This window comes from Triticum dicoccoides, chromosome 6A (assembly GCF_002162155.2).
Source record: "Triticum dicoccoides isolate Atlit2015 ecotype Zavitan chromosome 6A, WEW_v2.0, whole genome shotgun sequence".
NCBI classification, from domain to species: domain Eukaryota; kingdom Viridiplantae; phylum Streptophyta; class Magnoliopsida; order Poales; family Poaceae; genus Triticum; species Triticum dicoccoides.
The window spans coordinates 270,553,629-270,568,182 of NC_041390.1; positions in this window are offsets into that span (position 1 = coordinate 270,553,629).

Sequence of the window (14,554 nt, forward strand, 5' to 3'; positions counted from 1 at the left end):
ATACGTGAATCTCTTAGTCCTTGTGCTGTTCCTATTATACTAGTGCCTAAAAAGTATGGTGCGTCGCGTATGTGTGTTGATTGTAGAGGCATTAATAATATTACTATTCGTTATTGTCATCCTATTCCTAGGCTAGATGATATGCTCGATGAATTGAGTGGCTCTACAATTTTCTCCAATGTTGATTTGCGTTGTGGATACCATCAAATTCGTATGAAATTGGGAGATGAATGGAAAACGACATTTAAACCTAAGTTTGGTGTCACATCCCTGCTTTCCAGTTATGCATTAGGGTTGGTTGAACTTGTGCATCATGTTTAAATTTCTTTTAAACTTGAAATGGGGGCTAATCAACCCCAACACCCCCTGAAAATGCTAAATTCCAACAATTGTAATTTCAATGAACCCAAAATGCCCTTCATAAAAGCCCACCATTTTTGGTTCTGGTTTAAACCTCTGCCAAAAATGGTTCTACAATTTATGGGGCCACTCTGGATTTTTGAACCAAGTCATAAGTATTTGAATTTGGGCATTTTAAATCTTATAAATATTTTAAAGTGCTCAAATAATCCTGGAAGCATTTTTAGGCAGTTGAGAATATTCTCAAATGTGCCTCTGAATATTTCCAGAGTTTTTGGAAATGAAATAGTATTTATTCTATTTCAAAACACTGTACAGAAAATAAATAAAAGAGAAACAGAAAACAGTGCAAAGCACTTACCTGAGCCCACCTGGCCGACCCACCTAGCAGCCCAGCCCACCTGCTGTGCTAGCGAGCTGCTTGCTCTCGCCAGCATAGGCAGGCAGGTGCTCGACGGCGAGCACAGCATGCTTGCCACGCAGCTGCCCGCCGCCCAGCCGCTCCCCTCGTCGACCTGTCTCCCTGGGACAAACCCTCTCTCTCTCCCCGAGCTCCCAGACACACTCGCTCTCTCTCTGGTTCCCTCTCTCGCCCTCCCCGACATCGCCCGAGACGTCACCGTCGCTGCCGCTCGCCGCAGTCGTGTCCAACGCCGTCCCCGCGCCCTCTCACCGTGTCCAGACGGTTCGCCATCATCGACTACGTCGACCAGCCGAGCTACACGACACCGAAGCCCCATGCATCGTTCCCACCACCATCGTCTTCAACCTTCGGTTGCCGTCGATCGTCGTCGTCGATCCGCCGCACACGAGATTCCTCGAGCACACCGACCCTCCCTGCGGCTTCCCTGTGAGCAGCTGAACCTCCCCGTGCTTTTCGTTTCGCCCCTAGAACACCGTAGACGTCGCGCCTCTTGTGCCCGAACGTGCCGCCGCCTGACCATGTCGCCAGCGATGCTCCGGTGACCATTTGGTCATGGGCTTGTGCCCGTCACACTCCCTGCGCAGCGTAGATGCTGTAGGGGCTTTCGCCACATCGCCTAGGCCACCGCAGCCACGAGCACGAGCATACCCGAGCCTCGGCATCCGCCGAGCTCGTCGCTGGCGATGCTCCGGCCACTCCCTAGCCAAACCACCACCGTGGTTGGGTGGGGCGAGTCCCAGCTCCACGTAGGTGCTCTCCGCGCGCCAAATGGTGCCCTGTGGGTAAATCCCGCGGCACGCCGCCGCGTCTGGCCTCGCCGCCGGCTAAACGCCGGCAGGCTTTGACTGCTGAGCGGCGAGGTTAACCCCGTTGTCACGGGTTGACCTCCCCCTCTCTCTCACTGACATGCGAGCCCCGCCCAACTAATTAGTCTGGTTAGTGCTAATTAACTAGGTTAGTTTAGTTAGTAGTCACTGACTAGTGGGCCCTGCCCAATTACTTAGGACTAACTAGCTTAGTTAGTGCACAGAGTCAATGACCAGTGGGCCCCACTGGTCAGGTTTGACCAGGACCAGGCGCTGTTGACTGCTGACGCCAGCATGACGCATGCTGACGCAATAAAAGGAATTTTGAATAAAAATAGTTCTGGTCATTCTTTTAATTGTTGAAAACTTCTAAAAATAATAGAAAATCAACCATAGCTCCAAATCAAACAAATTATATATGAAAATGATCAGAAAAATTCAATCTATCCATCTATAATGGTTTCATGCATGAAAAACCACTTTAACTCTGCTGTTTAGGTGAAACAAGCTAACACACTCATTATGCATAAGAACTTTAACTTTCATTTGAATCTTTGATTCAAATGGACCCATTTCAACTTGTTTCACATTGCATTAGGCAGGACACATCATTTTTCCATGTCATGGCATGCATCATATTGTTGCATATTGTGATGTGTTGATTATGTTCTGTGTGTCCTTCATGGTAGGTTCTGTCTCCGAGGATATCTCCGAGTATCCAACTCAAGGGCAGTACCCTACTACCACTCCATCAGGCAAGCAGTCCCATTGATCATATCGATACAATCCCATGTTCTCGCCTCTGCTCTCATTTACTACATTAAGACAACAATGTTTCAAACTGTTGTGTGCTACGGTTTTTGAACCCTTATCCTCTGCATGACCTGTCATTGCCATAGTAACTAGATGAAACCCACTAGCTTGTGTAGGAGTTGATTGATCCATGTTTGTGTTTCCTACCTTGCTATGCCTGCTATGCTTAGAGTTGTGTCAGGTCTGCTTCATCTGGGTGATGGGCTAGAGTGAAATGATTATGTCGGTAATGTGAGGGTTGTGTTGAACATGATTTGGTAAAGGTATCGATGAGAGGCCATGTAGGAGTACATGGTGGGTTGTTTCATTGAGGCCGTCCCTAAGAACTGAGATCTGTATGTGTGATTTTAAGAATCAACTACTACCGTGCATTGGGATCCTTAATTGACCCTCTCGGCTTCTTAATCACCCTAGTACTCTGTCCAGGAGTTGCAAATAGTTTCTGGTGTTTGTAGGTTATGTGTTGGCGGCCGTGCGTAGCGCTGACCCTAGGGGTGGGCTATGATGCAGTAGATACACCGTGGCACGGTGTACCGAGTCACCTGTTTGGTGTCTCGGGAACCCTGTTCACATCGTTCGGGGCCGTATGTGGAAACCTCGGCCGGACTCCCTGCGACTGGAACCTGGATAGGCGATAAACCTGGACTAGAGACTTGAGTGTTTAGGTAGGTCGTGGTCGACACCCTCATTGGGCTTCCGCTTGAAGGTTGCCGAGTACATGTCGTGTAAACGATGGTAAGTGGTGAGAGCGTGTATGAATAAGTACACCCCTGCAGGGTTAACGTCATCTATTCGAATAGCTGCGTCCGCGGTAAAGGACTACTTGGTTGGCTATACAGTTCATAGACAAGTTAATGGTTACTACTAAAAGACTCAAGATAAGTGTGAGTACCGAGGATGGCCCCCTCGTAGGATGACGAGGGAGGATCCCAGGTGGAGTATTGTGTTGGTGATTAGTGGACTCGTGTGCGAAAACTATTTTACTAGTGGTGTCTTGTAGGATAGCTTAGCCAAGAGTCAAAGCTGGCTTGCTGCAATAACTCCACCACCTTCTTGAGAATGAGCATGTATATTAGGTTCTGATGTAAGACTTGCTGAGTGCCTTTGTACTCATGTTTGCTTAATTACTGTTTTCAGACGACAACACCGCCCCCTCCGATGGGTTGTATGTAGACCTCGACGTCGATGAGTGACTTGCCACCCAGGTGGTGATCCTGGCCATGGAGGGCCTTATGTAGATAGACAGGCTTCGGGAAGCCTTCTTTCTTTCTAGTGTCTGTACTTAGACTATTTGCTTCCGCATGTGCTTGTAAGCTTGTATGACTTGAGTGTCAGGTCATGTGACCCCTACCTGTATGAACATGTTATGTATGGCTCTCTGGAGCCTTTAAATAAAGTACTTGAGTTGTAGAGTTTTGTTGTGATGCCATGTTGTATTTGCACATATCGAGCATATTGTGTGTATGATTGAAATGCTTGGTATGTGTGGGATCCGACAATCTAGTTGTTTATCCTTGGCAGGCTCTCTTATGGGGAAATGTAGTCTAGTGCTCCTTGAGGCATAGTAGTCCGCTACAGCCCGGTTCACCGGAGTCCTGCTAGCCCAGCACTACTGCTTAGGACACCTGACTGGCCGGCATGTGTTTCAGTTCGTTCCTATGTCTGTCCCTTCGGGGAAATTTCACGGGTGACTTCGAGAGTCCTGCCTAGCCTACTACATCCTGAGTTCCCCGGAGTCCTGTTAGCCCAGTGCTACAGCCCGGATTCACTCGCTGATGACCGACATGCTCGATGTGATTCATGTATGCCTATCTCCATAGGTCTGTGCCTCTTTGGGTTCACGACTAGCCATGTCGGCCCAGGTTCTCTGTCATATGGATGCTAGCGACACTATCATATACGTGAGCCAAAAGGCACAAATGGTCCTGGGCCATGGTAAGGCGACACCCGTGGGGGTACCGTGCGTGAGGCCGCAATGTGATACGAGGTGTTACCGGCTAGATCAATGTGACTTGGAATCGGGGTCCTGACAGCGTTGGCATCAGAGCCGGACTGCCTGTAGGTTCGTTTAGCCAAACTGGTCACTGTCGAGTCTAGAAATGCTTTAGTTATATGTAGGGGAATTGATTGTGGGAGGGAACGTAAGGCTCTTTTACTCCTTTACCTTATGCCCTCTGATCTGAGTCATTCTCTTCTCATTCTACGTGGGTTAAGGACTAGGCTCTCTTCTTCTATCAGGTTCACGTGTTACTAATCCATAGTAGCTTATAGGATTGTTGTTACCAGCCTCAGTACAGTTTCTACTACTTTTAGTATGTTGCCAGTTGAATCAGAACCTTGATATGATGTTGTTGAGTGGTATTGCAAACTGTTGTGGATGTCTCAAATCTTTTTCTGAGCATTTACATCCGTTATGTTGTCTGATTTCCCCTAGAAAATTCTAATGCCTTTGCATTATTCTGTGCTTTCAGATGGCCAACCGTTTGCAGAACCAAGTGGTTCGTCTGACCCGGTGCCTCGATGTGCCTGGCCACACGGCCATGTTGGTTCGAGTGATGGTCGAGTCAGGTTATCGGTGGTATCCGGAATATACCATCGAGGAGCAGTTCAGAGACTTCAACCAGAGCCAGTACCTCTGTACCGTTAGGATATATCCCTCTTATCCTGGAGCCATTGAGCCCCTTCACTGTTCCTATGTACTTGGGGTCACTATTGAGATGTCTGTGCAGGATGCAGCCTATTGAATGATGACTATCATTCGAGCCAGGACTGCCTTGCTACAGAACACCGATTTCCGTTACATGCCAGCCTCCCTTCCTGGAGCACAGGGGTACTATCAGGCTTTGTACTATGATTCTTCACATGAGGAGTCATTACTCTGCACCACTACCGAGATGCTCGAGGATAAGTACCACGAAAATCGGGCCTTACGTATGGAGCTTTTCCACACTCGTTCTGATCATTGGGCCACTTTGACTCGGTTTGCACCTGCGGTGCAGACAGGATACATGGACATGAGGGACCTATACCCTGTACGGTCTGGATTGCCGGATTGTATGGAGTGGCGCGATGTAGGAGGCATCACCCCTCCTCATGGTCCCTGTCTGCCACCACTGTGGGACCAAACCCACATCCGAGTCCCTATGGTCCGCAGGCTCCACAGGACCGTCTGTTCCCAGATGATCATGTTCCACTTCCAGGCTTTGGTGGCAACTTTTATGAGGATTACTACGGAGCCGTTTGAGCTAGTAGTAGTTTCACTAGTATTGTAATAGTTGTATTCTCCACAGTCCTACGTGACCCGTGGGATATGACTTGGTGTGTATCACGCTCCGGAGGTGTAGAAAAATAATGTATAGGAGCTTGGAATGCCTCCGATGAGATGTAGTGTCTTTCACCGTAGTTGTACTCTAGCATGGGCTTGTACTAAACTATGTACGGTGTGTATGACCAATGGTATATATATGGCATTATCTATATTACCATGTCGTGCACTGAACATCTTAGCATTCCATGTTATCCATTACATTCTGCACTTCATTGCAAAGTTTGTGCCATCCTTGTCTAAACCGTTGTCTTGTTTTCTCCTAGGATGGTCAACACCCGCAGCAACCCTGCTGCCCCGACGCAAGGAGAAGCCAGTGTAGCTAGGGGTGAAATCTGCCTCACCCGCCTTCCCTGGCCGAAGTTATGCTGGAGGCGGAAAGAAACAAGCGTGAGACTAACCGCTTGCTGGAGCGGATTGAGCAGAACACTGCACGCCATCAGCGAAATGACTTGGTGTCAATCAATGACTTTATCAAGTTGTACCCACCAAAGTTTAATCATTCCGTTGAGCCCCTCGACTCGGATGACTGGCTCCGCAACATCACACACAAGCTACATTCTGCCAATGTAGCCGAAGCTGATAAGGTTCCCTATGCTGCGCTGCTAGCCTTTGGTGGGAAAACTTTGAGGCTATGCACCCGGTAGGCCAAATCACTACTTGGGCTGAATTCAGTGAGGCTTTCCATGAGCATCACATCCCGGAAGGTCTCATAGATTGCAAGAGGGAAGAGTTCTGCAATTTCACCCAAGGAAGACTGGCTGTGGATGCATATAGTCGTGAATTTGGGTATCTGGCATGATATGCTCCTGAAGAGGTATCCACTGACGCTAAGAAGCAGGCAAGGTTCCGCAAGGGACTTTGCCCTGAGCTTCGCCGTGATCTTCGTCTACACGAGTGCACCTCCTTTCAGAAGTTGGTCAATAAAGCCATTAATGCTGAGACAGGCCAGTCTGACTATGACGCTTCACGCAAGCACTCTCGTGATTTTGGCTCTTCATCCGGCTCTGGATCTCGGGTGTGGATTCCTAGCACGGCACTGCCACCCAGGTTCATTCCGAGGCCATCCTTTGAGGCGCCTCGTCCCAACCAGCAGTTTGCACCGTCCAAGCCCTATGGTGGCCCCGCTGATAATGCTGCTCCACGCCCCAATGTTGTGACATGTTTCAAGTGTGGAGAGCCGGGTCACAACAGTCGAGAGTGTCCCCAGAACAACAACCCCAATCAATCTGGAAAGTCCGTTGGTCGTGGTAAGCCAGCGGGAAAGACATTCTACGCCAAGCCAGCCACCACTGCACGTGGCCATGTCAACTATGTCTCAGCTGAGGAGGCTCATGAGGATCCTAACGTCGTCCTTGGTATGCTCCTTGTTAATTGCCATCCGGCATCTGTTCTTTTCGATACTGGATCATCTGATTCATTCATATCTGAGAGCTATGCTCAATTGCATAACACACATTCTGTGACATGCCCACTTCCATTGTAATTCAAACTCTAGGTTCCAAATGCCAAATTTCTAGAGTAAGGCATGGGAATGAATTTCTTGTCGATAGACTTGTCTTCCTTGCATCCTTAATAGTTCTCAAGTCCTTGGACATAAACATCATCTTGGGTATGGACTGGATGTCAGCTCATTATGCTAAGATTGATTGTGCCACTAGAACCGTTCAACTTACTCACCCATCGGGCAAGATAGTCAATGTCTTAACTCGAGTGGCCAAGCGCCAGCTTTACTCCCTAAATGCCAACCCCATTCCAGACCTCGAAGATATTCCGGTAGTCCGAGACTTTCCGGATGTCTTTCCAGAAGAACTGCCAGGTGTTCCACCTGACAGGGATGTCGAGTTTGTGATAGACCTTGTTCCAGGAACCGTTCCGATTTCTAGAAGACCCTATAAGATGGCACCCTTAGAACTAGCCGAGCTTAAGAACCAACTCGATGAGTCCTTGAAAAAGGGTTTCATCCGTCCTAGTTCCTCTCCTTGGGCTTGCCCCGTCCTCTTCGTCAAGAAGAAGGATGGAACAGATCGGATGGTTGTAGATTACCGACCTATCAACTTGGTCACTATCAAGAACAAGTATCCGCTTCCCAGGATCAACGATCTGTATGATCAGCTTGCTAGATCCTCAGTCTTTTCCAAGATGGATTTGAGGTTGGGCTACCATCAAATCAAAATCATAAACAGGGACATTCCCAAAACGGCGTTCGTTACTCGTTATGGCCAATACGAGTAGACTGTCATGTCCTTCGGTTTAACCAATGCCCCAGCCACCCTCTCCCGGTTAATGAACTCGGTCTTCATGGAGTATTTGGATAAGTTCGTCGTAGTATACCTTGATGATATACTCATCTACTCCAAGAATGAAGAGGAACATGTCGAACATCTAAGGCTGGTATTGACAAAACTTCGAGAGCATCGCCTTTATGCCAAATTCTCCAAGTTTGAATTTTGGTTCCCAGAAGTGACCTATCTAGGGCATGTAATCTCTGGTAAGGGTATTTCTGTCAATCCCGAGCGAGTTCAAGCCGTCCTTGACTGGACTCCACCTGAGACGGTCAAGCAAGTTCAGAGCTTCCTTGGCTTAGCGAGCTATTGCCGCCGCTTCGTCGAGAATTTCTCCAAGGTTGCTAAACCTCTAACTCAACTCCTCAAGAAAGATAAAAAGTTCGAGTGGACCCCACAGTGCGAGTTCAGCTTTCAGGAACTGAAAAGACGCCTGACATCTGCTCCCGTACTGGTACCACCAGATTTGTCCAAGGACTTTTTTATCTATTGCGACGCCTCGCGACATGGACTAGGTTGCATACTCATGCAAGATCGTCAGGTGATTGACTATCCTTCACGGCAATTACACCCCCATAAGGAAAACTATCCCACGCATGATCTAGAGCTTGAAGCTGTAGTCCATGCACTCAAAACTTGGCGACATTACCTTCTCGGTAATCGTTGCGAGATCTTCACCGATCACCAAAGTTTGAAGTATATCTTCACCCAACCGGATTTGAATCTCAGGCAAAGACATTGGGTCGAGTTGATCTCGGATTACGACTTAGGAATAACTTACACCCCGGGCAAAGCCAATGTCATGGCTGATGCACTAAGTCGTAAATCTTATTGTAACAACCTGATGTTACAACAAAGTCAACCACCTCTCCAAGAGGAATTTCGTAAGCTTAACCTTCACATAGTTCCTCGAGGATCCCTATCCACCCTGGTGCCAAAGCCTAACCTTATGGATCAGATCATAACCGCCCAGCGGTATGACAAGGGCATATCTCGGATCAAGGAAAACATCGCTAGCGGAGTTGCTAAATGTTTTTCCATGGATGAGCGAGGTGTTGTCTTCTTCGAGAACCGCTTAGTGGTTCACAAGAAACAACATCTACGTCAGTTGATCCTTAAGGAAGCTCATGAATCCCCTCTCACCATTCATCCCGCTAGTACTAAAATGTATCAAGACCTACGCCAGAGGTTTTGGTGGACTAGGATGAAGAGAGAAATTGCTCAATACATTGCTAGTTGCGATGTCTGTCATCGTGTTAAAGAAGAGCATCAATGGCCTGTTGGCACCCTTGAACCTTTGGCTATTCCTGAGTGGAAATGGGATAAAATCAGTATGGATTTCATTACTGGGTTTCCCAGGACCAAGAGAGGGAATAATGCTATGTTCGTCGTGATTGATCATCTTTCCAAGGTGGCCCACTTTCTACCTATTCGTGAGAGTATCACCGCTAGCCAGCTAGCTGATTTATACATCTCCCGAATAGTGTCTCTTCATGGTGTTCCATTGGAAATTAACTCAAACCGTGGGAGTCTCTTCACCTCTCGATTTTGGGAAAGTTTCCAAAATGCTATGGGAACTCGTCTATCTTTTAGCACCGCCTTCCACCCTCAATTAAGTGGTCAAGTAGAGCGAGTCAATCAAATTATGGAAGATATGCTCCGAGCTTCTGTCATCACATTCGGAATGGGTTGGGAGAAATGCCTTCCATTCGCGGAGTTCGCTTATAACAATAGTTATCAAGCTAGCTTGGGAAAAGCTCCTTTCGAAGTTCTCTATGGACGAAAATGTCGAACGCCTCTTAACTGGTCAGAAACTGGGGAAAGACAACTCTTTGGCCCGGATATGATTCAGGAAGCAGAAGAGCAGGTTCGCATTATTCGTGAGAAATTGAAAACAGCCCAATCTCGTCAAAGAGCCAATATGATCGTAAACATAAGCTCATGGCTTATGTAGTCGGCGAGAAGGCTTACCTTCGGGTTATTCCGTTAAAGGGAACCCATCGTTTCGGTATTAAAGGCAAATTGGCTCCTCGTTACATTGGACCCTTTTGCATTCTTGCCAAACGAGGAGAAGTTGCCTACCAATTGGAACTACCTCCGCATCTTTCCAGAGTCCATGATGTCTTCCATGTTTCTCAACTCAGGCGTTGCTTCGCGGATCCTATCCGTGGAGTGGACCACGAAACACTTGATCTATAAGATAACCTCTCATATCGGGAATATCCCGTTCGTATCCTTGATCAAGCCGAGCGTACCACTCGACGCCATAACATCAAGTTTCTCAAGGTTCAATGGTCACACCATTCCGAAAAGGAAGCCACTTGGGAAAGGGAGGATCGTCTTCGACTTGAGTACCCCTCCTTCCCGACGAGTCCTGAATCTCGGGATGCGATTCTTTTGAGTGGGGGTGAGTTGTCACATCCCTGCTTTCCTGTTATGCATTAGGGTTGGTTGAACTTGTACATCATGTTTAAATTTCTTTTAAACTTGAAATGGGGGCTAATCAACCCCAACACCCCCTGAAAATGCTAAATTCCAACAATTGTAATTTCAATGAACCCAAAATGCCCTTCATAAAAGCCCACCATTTTTGGTTCTGGTTTAAACCTCTGCCAAAATTGGTTCTACAATTTATGGGGCCACTCTGGATTTTTGAACCAAGTCATAAGTATTTGAATTTGGGCATTTTAAATCTTATAAATATTTTGAAGTGCTCAAATAATCTTGGAAGCATTTTTAGGCAGTTGAGAATATTCTCAAATGTGCCTCTGAATATTTCCACAGTTTTTGCAAATGAAATAGTATTTATTCTATTTCAAAACACAGTACAGAAAATAAATAAAAGAGAAACAGAAAATAGTGTAGAGCACTTACCTGAGCCCACCTGGCCGGCCCACCTAGCAGCCTAGCCCACCTGCTGTGCCAGCGAGCTGCTTGCTCTTGCCAGCATAGGCAGGCAGGTGCTCTACGGCGAGCACATAATGCTTGCCACGCAGCTGCCTGCTGCCCAGCCGCTCCCCTCGTCGACCTGTCGCCCTGGGACGAACCCTCTCTCTCTCCCCGAGCTCCCAGGCACACTCGCTCTCTCTCTGGTTCCCTCTCTCGCCCTCCCTGACATCGCCCGAGACGTCACCGTCGCCGCCGCTCGCCACAGCCGCGTCCAACACCGTCACCATGTCCGGACGGTTCGCCGTCGTTGACTATGTCGACCAGCCGAGCTGCACGGTGCCTGAGCACCTGCATCGTCCCCGACACCGTCGTCTTCAACCTTCGGCCGCTATCGATCGTCGTCGTCGATCCGCCGCACCCGAGATTCCCCGAGCACACGGACCCTCCCTGCGGCTTCCCGATGAGCTGCTGAACCTCCCTGTGCTTTTCGTTTCGCCCCTAGAACACCGTAGACGCCGTGCCTCTTGTGCCTGAACACGTCGCCGCCTGATCACGTCACCGGCGATGCCCCGATGACCATTTGGTAACGGGCTTGTGCCCGTCACACTCCCCGCGCGGCGTAGATGCTGTAGGTTCTTTCGCCGCATCGCCTAGGCCACCGCAGCCACGAGCACGAGCACACCCGAGCCTCGGCATCCGCCGAGCTCGTTGCCGGCGATGCTCCGGCCACTCCCCGGCCAAACCACCACCGTGGTTGGATGCGGGCAAGTCCCATCTCCACGTAGGTGCTCTCTGCGCACCAAATGGTGCCCTGTGGGCAAATCCCGCAGCGCTCCACCGCGTCTGGCCTCACCGGCGGCTAAACGCCGGCAAGCCTTGACCGTTGACCGGTGAGGTTGACCCCGCTGACACGGGTCGACCTCCCCCTCTCTCTCACTAACATGCGGGCCCCGCTCGACTAATTAGTCTAGTTAGTGCTAATTAACTAGGTTAGTTTAGTTAGTAGTCACTGACTAGTGGGCCCTGCCCAATTAATTAGGACTAACTAGCTTAGATAGTGCACAGAATCACTGACCAGTGGGCCCCACTGGTCAGGTTTGACCAAGACCAGGCGTTGTTGACTGCTAACGTGAGCATGACGCAGTGCTGACACAATAAAAGGAATTTTGGAATAAAAACAATTCTGGAAATTCTTTTAATTGCTGAAAACTTCTAAAAATCATAGAAAATCAACCATAGCTCCAAATCAAACAAATTATATATGAAAAATGATCAGAAAAATTCAATCTATCCATCTGTAATGGTTTAATGCATGACAAACCACTTTAACTTTGCTGTTTGGGTGAAACAAGATAACACACTCATTATGCATAAGAACTTCAACTTTCATTTGAATCTTTGATTCAAATGGACCCATTTCAACTTGTTTCACATTGCATTAGGCAGGACACATCATTTTGCCATGTCATAGCATGCATCATATTGTTGCATATTGTCATGTGTTGACTATGTTCTGTGTGTCCTTCGTGGTAGGTTCTGCCTCCGAGGATATCTCCGAGTATCCAACTGAAGGGCAGTACCCTACTATCACTCCATCAGGCAAGTAGCCCCATTGATCATATCGATACAATCCCATGTTCTCGCCTCTGCTCTCGTTTACTGCATTAAGACAACAACATTTCAAACTGTTGTGTGCTACGGTAGTTGAACCCTTATCCTCTGCATGACCTGTCATTGCCACAGTAACTAGATGAAACCCACTAGCATGTGTAGGAGTTGATTGAGCCATGTTTGCATTTCCTACCTTGCTATGCCTGCTATGCTTAGAGTTGGGTCAGATCTGGTCATCTGGGTGATGGGCTAGAGTGAAATGATTATGTCGGTAATGTGAGGGTTGTGTTGAACATGATTTGGTAAAGGTATCGATGAGAGGCCATGTAGGAGTACATGGTGGGTTGTTTCATTGAGGCCGTCCCTAAGAACTGAGATCTGTATGTGTGATTTTAAAAATCAACTACCACCGTGCATTGGGATCCTTAATTGACCCTCTCGGCTTCTTAATCATCCTAGTACTCTGTCCAGGAGTTGCAAATAGTTTCTGGTGTTTGTAGGTTATGTGTTGGCGGCCGTGCGTAGCGCTGACCCTAGGGGTGGGCTATGATGCGGTAGATACACCGTGGCACGGTGTACCGAGTCGCCCGTTTGGTGTCTCGGGAACCCTGTTCACATCGTTTGGGGCCGTATGTGGAAACCTCGGCCGGACTCCCTGCGACTGGAACCTGGATAGGCGATAAACCTGGACTGGAGACTTGAGTGTTTAGGTAGGTCATGGTCGACACCCTAATTGGGCTTCCGCTTGAAGGTTGCCGAGTACATGTCGTGTAAACGACGGTAAGTGGTGAGAGCGTGTATGAATAAGTACACCCCTGCAGGGTTAACGTCATCTATTCGAATAGCTGCGTCCGTGGTAAAGGACTACTTGGTTGCCTATACAGTTCATAGACAAGTTAATGGTTACTACTAAAAGACTCAAGATAAGTGTGAGTACCGAGGATGGCCCCCTCGTAGGATGACGAGGGAGGATCCCAGGTGGAGTATTGTGTTGGTGATTAGTGGACTCGTGTGCGAAAACTATTTTACTAGTGGTGTCTTGTAGGATAGCTTAGCCAAGAGTCGAAGCTGGCTTGCTGCAATAACTCCACCACCTTCTTGAGAATGAGCATGTATATTAGGTTCTGATGTAAGACTTGCTGAGTACCTTTGTACTCATGTTTGCTTAATTACTGTTTTCAGACGACAACACCGCCCCCTCCGATGGGTTTTATGTAGACCTCGACGTCGATGAGTGACTTGCCACCCAGGTGGTGATCCTGGCCATGGAGGGCCTTATGTAGATAGACATGCTTCGAGAAGCCTTCTTTCTTTCTAGTGTCTGTACTCAGACTATTTGCTTCCGCAGGTGCTTGTATGCTTGTATGACTTGAGTGTCGGGTCATGTGACCCCTACCTGTATGAACATGTTATGTATGGCTCTCTGGAGCCTTTAAATAAAGTACTTGAGTTGTAGAGTTTTGTTGTGATGCCATGTTGTATTTGCACATATCGAGCATATTGTGTGCATGATTGAAATGCTTGGTATGTGTGGGATCCGACAATATAGTTGTTTATCCTTGGTAGCCTCTCTTATGGGGAAATGTAGTCTAGTTCTCCTTGAGCCATAGTAGTCCGCTACAGCCTGGTTCACCAGAGTCCTGCTAGCCCAGCACTACTGCTCAGGACACCTGACTGGCCGGCATGTGTTTCACTTTGTTCCTATGTCTGTCCCTTCGGGGAAATGTCACGCGGTGACTTCCGGAGTCCTGCCTAGCCTGCTACAGCCAGGGTTCCCCGGAGTCCTATTAGCCCAGTGCTACAGCCCAGATTCACTCGCTGATGACCAACATGCTCGATGTGATTCATGTATGCATGTCTCCATAGGTCTGTGCCGCTTTGGGTTCACGACTAGCCATGTCGGCCCGGGTTCTCTATCATATGGATGCTAGCGACACTATCATATACATGAGCCAAAAGGCGCAAACGGTCCCGGGCCATGGTAAGGAGACACCCGTGGGGGTACCGTGCGTGAGGCCACAATGTGATATGAGGTGTTACC